The following is a 10,507-nucleotide window of genomic DNA, read 5'->3' on the forward strand; positions in this document are numbered from 1 at the left end:
TGAGTTAGCTACATAATGTGTTGTTATGACTATTGTTTATTGAGTTAGCTACACAATGTTTTATGACTGTTGTTTATTGAGTTAGCTATACAATGTTTTATGACTGTTGTTTATTGAGTTAGCTACACAATGTTTTATGACTGTTGTTTATTGAGTTAGCTACACAATGATGTTGTTATGGCTGTTGTTTATTGAGTTAGCTATACAATGATTTATGACTGTTGTTTATTGAGTTAGCTACACAATGATGTTGTTATGACTGTTGTTTATTGAGTTAGCTGCACAATGTGTTGTTATGACTATTGTTTATTGAGTTAGCTGCACAATGTGTTGTTATGACTGTTGTTTATTGAGTTAGCTACACAATGTGTTGTTATGGCTGTTGTTTATTGAGTTAGCTACACAATGTGTCGTGACAGTGTTGTTTATTGAGTTAGCTGCACAATGTTTTGTTGTGACAGTGTTGTTTATTGAGTTAGCTACACAATGTGTTATAACTGCTGTTTATTGAGTTAGCTACACAATGTGTTGTTATGACTATTGTTTATTGAGTTAGCTACACAATGTGTTGTTATGACTATTGTTTATTGAGTTAGCTACACAATGTGTTGTTATGACTGTTGTTTATTGAGTTAGCTATACAATGTGTTGTTATGACTGTTGTTTATTGAGTTAGCTATACAATGTGTTGTTATGACTTTTGTTTATTGAGTTAGCTGCACAATGTGTTGTTATGACCTGTTGTTTATTGAGTTAGCTACACAATGATGTTGTTATGACAGTTGTTATTGACTTAGCTACATAATGTGTTGTTATAACTGCTGTTTATTGAGTTAGCTACATAATGTGTTGTTATGGCTGTTGTTTATTGAGTTAGCTACACAATGTGTTATAACTGCTGTTTATTGAGTTAGCTACATAATGTGTTGTTATGACTGTTGTTTATTGAGTTAGCTACATAATGTGTTGTTATGGCTGTTGTTTATTGAGTTAGCTACATAATGTGTTATTATGACTGTTGTTTATTGAGTTAGCTACATAATGTGTTGTTATGGCTGTTGTTTATTGAGTTAGCTACACAATGTTTTATGACTGTTGTTTATTGAGTTAGCTATACAATGATGTTGTTATGACTGTTGTTTATTGAGTTAGCTGCACAATGTGTTGTTATGACTGTTGTTTATTGAGTTAGCTATACAATGTGTTGTTATGACTGTTGTTTATTGAGTTAGCTACACAATGTGTTGTTATGACTATTGTTTATTGACTTAGCTACACAATGTGTTGTTATGACTATTGTTTATTGAGTTAGCTACACAATGTGTTGTTATGACTGTTGTTTATTGAGTTAGCTATACAATGTGTTGTTATGACTGTTGTTTATTGAGTTAGCTATACAATGTGTTGTTATGACTGTTGTTTATTGAGTTAGCTGCACAATGTGTTGTTATGACTGTTGTTTATTGAGTTAGCTACACAATGTGTTATGACTGTTGTTTATTGAGTTAGCTATACAATGTGTTGTTATGACTGTTGTTTATTGAGTTAGCTATACAATGTGTTGTTATGACTGTTGTTTATTGAGTTAGCTACACAATGTGTTATAACTGCTGTTTATTGAGTTAGCTACATAATGTGTTGTTATGACTGTTGTTTATTGAGTTAGCTACATAATGTGTTGTTATGGCTGTTGTTTATTGAGTTAGCTACATAATGTGTTATTATGACTGTTGTTTATTGAGTTAGCTACATAATGTGTTGTTATGGCTGTTGTTTATTGAGTTAGCTACACAATGTTTTATGACTGTTGTTTATTGAGTTAGCTATACAATGATGTTGTTATGACTGTTGTTTATTGAGTTAGCTGCACAATGTGTTGTTATGACTGTTGTTTATTGAGTTAGCTATACAATGTGTTGTTATGACTGTTGTTTATTGAGTTAGCTACACAATGTGTTGTTATGACTATTGTTTATTGACTTAGCTACACAATGTGTTGTTATGACTATTGTTTATTGAGTTAGCTACACAATGTGTTGTTATGACTGTTGTTTATTGAGTTAGCTATACAATGTGTTGTTATGACTGTTGTTTATTGAGTTAGCTATACAATGTGTTGTTATGACTGTTGTTTATTGAGTTAGCTGCACAATGTGTTGTTATGACTGTTGTTTATTGAGTTAGCTACACAATGTGTTATGACTGTTGTTTATTGAGTTAGCTATACAATGTGTTGTTATGACTGTTGTTTATTGAGTTAGCTATACAATGTGTTGTTATGACTGTTGTTTATTGAGTTAGCTGCACAATGTGTTGTTAAGACTGTTGTTTATTGAGTTAGCTACACAATGTTTTATGGCTGTTGTTTATTGAGTTAGCTGCACAATGTGTTGTTATGACCTGTTGTTTATTGAGTTAGCTACACAATGATGTTGTTATGACAGTTGTTATTGACTTAGCTACATAATGTGTTGTTATAACTGCTGTTTATTGTGTTAGCTACATAATGTGTTGTTATGGCTGTTGTTTATTGAGTTAGCTACACAATGTGTTATAACTGCTGTTTATTGAGTTAGCTACTTAATGTGTTGTTATGACTGTTGTTTATTGAGTTAGCTACTTAATGTGTTGTTATGACTGTTGTTTATTGAGTTAGCTACACAATGTGTTGTTATGACTGTTGTTTATTGAGTTAGCTACTTAATGTGTTGTTATGACTGTTGTTTATTGTGTTAGCTACACAATGTGTTATGACTGTTGTTTATTGAGTTAGCTACACAATGTTTTATGGCTGTTGTTTATTGAGTTAGCTGCACAATGTGTTGTTATGACTGTTGTTTATTGAGTTAGCTACACAATAATGTTGTTATGACAGTTGTTATTGAGTTAGCTACATAATGATGTTGTTATGACTGTTGTTTATTGAGTTAGCTATACAATGTGTTGTTATGACAGTTGTTATTGAGTTAGCTACATAATGATGTTGTTATGGCTGTTGTTTATTGAGTTAGCTACATAATGTGTTGTTATGACTGTTGTTTATTGAGTTAGCTACACAATGTGTTGTTATGGCTGTTGTTTGAGTTAGCTGCACAATGTGTTGTTATAACTGCTGTTTATTGAGTTAGCTACACAATGATGTTGTTATGACTGTTGTTTATTGAGTTAGCTACTTAATGTGTTGTTATGGCTGTTGTTTATTGAGTTAGCTACTTAATGTGTTATTTTGACTGTTGTTTATTGAGTTAGCTACACAATGTGTTATGACTGTTGTTTATTGAGTTAGCTACTTAATGTGTCGTTATGACTGTTGTTTATTGAGTTAGTTTCTTAATGTGTTATTATGGCTGTTGTTTATTGAGTTAGCTACACAATGTATTGTTGTGACAGTGTTGTTTATTGAGTTAGCTACACAATGTATTTTTGTGACAGTGTTGTTTATTGAGTTAGCTACATAATGTGTTGGTATGACTGTTGTTTATTGAGTTAGCTACACAATGTGTTGTTATGACTGTTGTTTATGGAGTTAGCTACATAATGTGTTGTTATAACTGCTGTTTATTGAGTTAGCTACATAATGTGTTGTTATGACTGTTGTTTATTGAGTTAGCTACACAATGTGTTGTGACAGTGTTGCTTATTGAATTTGCAACACAATGTGTTGTTATGACTGTTGTTTATTGAGTTAGCTACATAATGTGTTGTGACACTGTTGTTTATTGAGTTAGCTACACAATGTGTTGTGACAGTGTTGTTTATTGAGTTAGCCACACAATGATGCTGGGAAAGTGTTGTTTATTGAGTTAGCTACACAATATGTTATGACTGTTGTTTATTGAGTTAGCTACATAATGTGTTGTTATGACTGTTGTTTATTGAGTTTGCTACACAATGTGTTGTTATGACTGTTGTTTATTGAGTTAGCTACACAATGTTTTATGGCTGTTGTTTATTGAGTTAGCTACTTAATGTGTTGTTATAACTGTTGTTTATTGAGTTAGCTACACAATGTGCTATGACTGTTGTTTATTGAGTTATCTACACAATGTGTTATGACCTTTGTTTTTTGAGTTAGCTACACAATGTGTTATGACTGTTGTTTATTGAGTTAGCTACATAATGTGTTGTTATGATTGTTGTTTATTGAGTTAGCTACTTAATGTGTCGTTATGACTGTTGTTTATTGAGTTAGCTACACAATGTGTTATGACTGTTGTTTATTGAGTTATCTACACAATGTGTTATAACTGCTGTTTATTGAGTTAGCTACATAATGTGTTGTTATAACTGCTGTTTATTGTGTTAGCTACATAATGTGTTGTTATGGCTGTTGTTTATTGAGTTAGCTACACAATGTGTTATAACTGCTGTTTATTGAGTTAGCTACTTAATGTGTTGTTATGACTGTTGTTTATTGAGTTAGCTACTTAATGTGTTGTTATGACTGTTGTTTATTGAGTTAGCTACACAATGTGTTGTTATGACTGTTGTTTATTGAGTTAGCTACTTAATGTGTTGTTATGACTGTTGTTTATTGTGTTAGCTACACAATGTGTTATGACTGTTGTTTATTGAGTTAGCTACACAATGTTTTATGGCTGTTGTTTATTGAGTTAGCTGCACAATGTGTTGTTATGACTGTTGTTTATTGAGTTAGCTATACAATGTGTTGTTATGACAGTTGTTATTGAGTTAGCTACATAATGATGTTGTTATGGCTGTTGTTTATTGAGTTAGCTACATAATGTGTTGTTATGACTGTTGTCTATTGACTTAGCTGCACAATGATGTTGTTATGACTGTTGTTTATTGAGTTAGCTACACAATGTGTTGTTATGGCTGTTGTTTATTGAGTTAGCTGCACAATGTGTTGTTATAACTGCTGTTTATTGAGTTAGCTACACAATGATGTTGTTATGACTGTTGTTTATTGAGTTAGCTACATAATGTGTTGTTATGACTGTTGTTTATTGTGTTAGCTACACAATGTGTTGTTATGACTGTTGTTTATTGAGTTAGCTACATATGATGTTTTATGGCTGTTGGTTATTGAGTTAGCTGCACAATGTGTTGTTATGACTGTTGTTTATTGAGTTAGCTACACAATAATGTTGTTATGACAGTTGTTATTGAGTTAGCTACATAATGATGTTGTGACACTGTTGTTTATTGAGTTAGCTACACAATGTGTTGATGACAGTGTTGTTTATTGAGTTAGCCACACAATGATGCTGGTATGACTGTTGTTTATTGAGTTAGCTACTCAATGTTGTTATGACTGTTGTTTATTGAGTTAGCTACTTAATGTGTTGTTATGACTGTTGTTTATTGAGTTAGCTACACAATGTGTTATGACTGTTGTTTATTGAGTTAGCTACACAATGTGTCGTTATGACTGTTGTTTATTGAGTTAGCTTCTTAATGTGTTATTATGGCTGTTGTTTATTGAGTTAGCTACACAATGAGGAATTGAGAGTACACAATGATTGTTGTGACAGTTGTTTATTGAGTTAGCTACATAATGATGTTGGTATGACTGTTGTTTATTGAGTTAGCTACACAATGTGTTGTTATGACTGTTGTTTATGGAGTTAGCTACATAATGATGTTGTTATAGCTGTTGTTTATTGAGTTAGCTACATAATGTGTTGTTATGACTGTTGTTTATTGAGTTAGCTGCACAATGATGTTGTGACAGTGTTGCTTATTGAGTTTGCAACACAATGTGTTGTTGTGACGTGTTGTTTATTGAGTTAGCTACATAATGTGTTGATGACACTGTTGTTTATTGAGTTAGCTACACAATGTGTTGTTATGACAGTGTTGTTTATTGAGTTAGCCACACAATGATGCTGGTAAAGTGTTGTTTATTGAGTTAGCTACACAATGTGATGTTATGACTGTTGTTTATTGAGTTAGCTACATAATGTGTTGTATGACGTGTTGTTTATTGAGTTTGCTACACAATGTGTTGTTATGACTGTTGTTTATTGAGTTAGCTACACAATGTTTTGTGACGCTGTTGTTTATTGAGTTAGCTACACAATGTGTTGTGAAAGTGTTGTTTATTGAGTTAGCCACACAATGATGCTGGGAAAGTGTTGTTTATTGAGTTAGCTACACAATATGTTATGACTGTTGTTTATTGAGTTAGCTACATAATGATGTTGTTATGACTGTTGTTTATTGAGTTAGCTATACAATGTGTTGTTATGACAGTTGTTATTGAGTTAGCTACATAATGATGTTGTTATGGCTGTTGTTTATTGAGTTAGCTACATAATGTGTTGTTATGACTGTTGTTTATTGAGTTAGCTGCACAATGATGTTGTTATGACTGTTGTTTATTGAGTTAGCTACACAATGTGTTGTTATGGCTGTTGTTTATTGAGTTAGCTGCACAATGTGTTGTTATAACTGCTGTTTATTGAGTTAGCTACACAATGATGTTGTTATGACTGTTGTTTATTGAGTTAGCTACTTAATGTGTTGTTATGACTGTTGTTTATTGTGTTAGCTACACAATGTGTTATGACTGTTGTTTATTGAGTTAGCTACACAATGTTTTATGGCTGTTGTTTATTGAGTTAGCTGCACAATGTGTTGTTATGACTGTTGTTTATTGAGTTAGCTGCACAATGATGTTGTTATGACTAGTTGTTTATTGAGTTAGCTACACAATGATGTTGTTATGACTGTTGTTTATTGAGTTAGCTATACAATGTGTTGTTATGACAGTTGTTATTGAGTTAGCTACATAATGATGTTGTTATGGCTGTTGTCTATTGAGTTAGCTACTTAATGTGTTGTTATGGCTGTTGTTTATTGAGTTAGCTACACAATGATGTTGTTATGACTGTTATTTATTGAGTTAGCTACATAATGTGTTGTTATGGCTGTTGTTTATTGAGTTAGCTACACAATGTATTGTTGTGACAGTGTTGTTTATTGAGTTAGCTACACAATGTATTGTTGTGACAGTGTTGTTTATTGAGTTAGCTACATAATGTGTTGGTATGACTGTTGTTTATTGAGTTAGCTACACAATGTGTTGTTATGACTGTTGTTTATTGAGTTAGCTATACAATGTGTTGTTATGACAGTTGTTATTGAGTTAGCTACATAATGATGTTGTTATGGCTGTTGTTTATTGAGTTAGCTACATAATGTGTTGTTATGACTGTTGTTTATTGAGTTAGCTGCACAATGATGTTGTTATGACTGTTGTTTATTGAGTTAGCTACACAATGTGTTGTTATGGCTGTTGTTTATTGAGTTAGCTGCGCAATGTGTTGTTATAACTGCTGTTTATTGAGTTAGCTACACAATGATGTTGTTATGACTGTTGTTTATTGAGTTAGCTACTTAATGTGTTGTTATGACTGTTGTTTATTGTGTTAGCTACACAATGTGTTATGACTGTTGTTTATTGAGTTAGCTACACAATGTTTTATGGCTGTTGTTTATTGAGTTAGCTGCACAATGTGTTGTTATGACTGTTGTTTATTGAGTTAGCTACACAATAATGTTGTTATGACAGTTGTTATTGAGTTAGCTACATAATGATGTTGTTATGACTGTTGTTTATTGAGTTAGCTATACAATGTGTTGTTATGACAGTTGTTATTGAGTTAGCTACATAATGATGTTGTTATGGCTGTTGTTTATTGAGTTAGCTACATAATGTGTTGTTATGACTGTTGTTTATTGAGTTAGCTGCACAATGTGTTGTTATAACTGCTGTTTATTGAGTTAGCTACACAATGATGTTGTTATGACTGTTATTTATTGAGTTAGCTACACAATGTTTTATGACTGTTGTTTATTGAGTTAGCTACTTAATGTGTTGTTATGGCTGTTGTTTATTGAGTTAGCTACTTAATGTGTTATTTTGACTGTTGTTTATTGAGTTAGCTACACAATGTGTTATGACTGTTGTTTATTGAGTTAGCTACTTAATGTGTCGTTATGACTGTTGTTTATTGAGTTAGTTTCTTAATGTGTTATTATGGCTGTTGTTTATTGAGTTAGCTACACAATGTATTGTTGTGACAGTGTTGTTTATTGAGTTAGCTACACAATGTATTGTTGTGACAGTGTTGTTTATTGAGTTAGCTACATAATGTGTTGGTATGACTGTTGTTTATTGAGTTAGCTACACAATGTGTTGTTATGACTGTTGTTTATGGAGTTAGCTACATAATGTGTTGTTATAACTGCTGTTTATTGAGTTAGCTACATAATGTGTTGTTATGACTGTTGTTTATTGAGTTAGCTACACAATGTGTTGTGACAGTGTTGCTTATTGAATTTGCAACACAATGTGTTGTTATGACTGTTGTTTATTGAGTTAGCTACATAGTGTGTTGTGACACTGTTGTTTATTGAGTTAGCTACACAATGTGTTGTGACAGTGTTGTTTATTGAGTTAGCCACACAATGATGCTGGGAAAGTGTTGTTTATTGAGTTAGCTACACAATATGTTATGACTGTTGTTTATTGAGTTAGCTACATAATGTGTTGTTATGACTGTTGTTTATTGAGTTAGCTACACAATGTGTTGTTATGACTGTTGTTTATTGAGTTAGCTACACAATGTTTTATGGCTGTTGTTTATTGAGTTAGCTACTTAATGTGTTGTTATAACTGTTGTTTATTGAGTTAGCTACACAATGTGCTATGACTGTTGTTTATTGAGTTAGCTACACAATGTGTTATGACCTTTGTTTTTTGAGTTAGCTACACAATGTGTTATGACTGTTGTTTATTGAGTTAGCTACATAATGTGTTGTTATGATTGTTGTTTATATAGTTAGCTACTTAATGTGTCGTTATGACTGTTGTTTATTGAGTTAGCTACACAATGTGTTATGACTGTTGTTTATTGAGTTATCTACACAATGTGTTATAACTGCTGTTTATTGTGTTAGCTACATAATGTGTTGTTATGACTGTTGTTTATTGAGTTAGCTACACAATGTGTTGTGACAGTGTTGCTTATTGAGTTAGCAACACAATGATGCTTGGAAGACTGTTGTTTATTGAGTTAGCTACATAATGTGTTGTGACACTGTTGTTTATTGAGTTAGCTACACAATGTGTTGGACAGTTATTGAGCAGTGTTGTTTATTGAGTTAGCTACACAATGTGATGTTATGACTGTTGTTTTATTGAGTTAGCTACATAATGTGTTATGACTGTTGTTTATTGAGTTAGCTACATAATGTGTTGTTATGACTGTTGTTTATTGAGTTAGCTACACAATGTGTTGTTATGACTGTTGTTTTTTGAGTTAGCTACACAATGTGTTGTTATAACTGCTGTTTATTCTGTTAGCTACATAATGTGTTGTATGACTGTTGTTTATTGATTTAGCTACTTAATGTGTTGTTATGGCTGTTGTTTATTGAGTTAGCTACTTAATGTGTTATTATGACTTTTGTTTATTGAGTTAGCTACACAATGTGTTATGACTGTTGTTTATTGTGTTAGCTACATAATGTGTTGTATGACTGTTGTTTATTGAGTTAGCTACACAATGTGTTATGACTGTTGTTTATTGAGTTAGCTACTTAATGTGTTGTTATGACTGTTGTTTATTGATTTAGCTACTTAATGTGTTGTTATGGCTGTTGTTTATTGAGTTAGCTACACAATGTTTTATGACTGTTGTTTATTGAGTTAGCTACACAATGATGTTGTTATGGCTGTTGTTTATTGAGTTAGCTACTTAATGTGTTATTATGACTGTTGTTTATTGAGTTAGCTACACAATGTGTTATGACTGTTGTTTATTGAGTTAGCTACTTAATGTGTCGTTATGACTGTTGTTTATTGAGTTAGCTACACAATGATGTTGTTATGACTGTTGTTTATTGAGTAAGCTACTTAATGTGTTGTTATGGCTGTTGTTTATTGAGTTAGCTACATAATGTGTTGTTTTAACTGTTGTTTATTGAGTTAGCTACACAATGTGTTGTTATGACTGTTGTTTATTGAGTTAGCTACATAATGATGTTGTTATGACTGTTGTTTATTTAGTTAGCTACATAATGTGCTGTTATGACTGTTGTTTATTGAGTTAGCTACATAATCTGTTGTATGACTGTTGTTTATTGATTTAGCTACCTAATGTGTTGTAGGACTGTTGTTTATTCATTTAGCTACTTAATGTGTTGTTATGGCTGTTGTTTATTGAGTTAGCTACACAATGTGTTATGACTTTAGTTTATTGAGTTAGCGACACAATGTGTCATAACAGTGTTGTTTATTGAGTTAGCTACACAATGTATTGTGACAGTGTTGTTTATTGAGTAAGCTACACAATGTGTTGGACAGTGTTGTTTATAGAGTTTGCTACACAATGTGTTGTGACAGTGTTGTTTATTGAGTTAGCTACATAATGTATTGTGACAGTGTTGTTTATTGAGTTAGCTACACAATGTATTGTGACAGTGTTGTTTATTGAGTTAGCTACACAATGTGTTGTGACAGTGTTGTTTATGC

This window comes from Salmo salar, chromosome ssa15 (genome assembly GCF_905237065.1).
Source record: "Salmo salar chromosome ssa15, Ssal_v3.1, whole genome shotgun sequence".
Taxonomy (NCBI): Eukaryota; Metazoa; Chordata; class Actinopteri; order Salmoniformes; family Salmonidae; genus Salmo; species Salmo salar.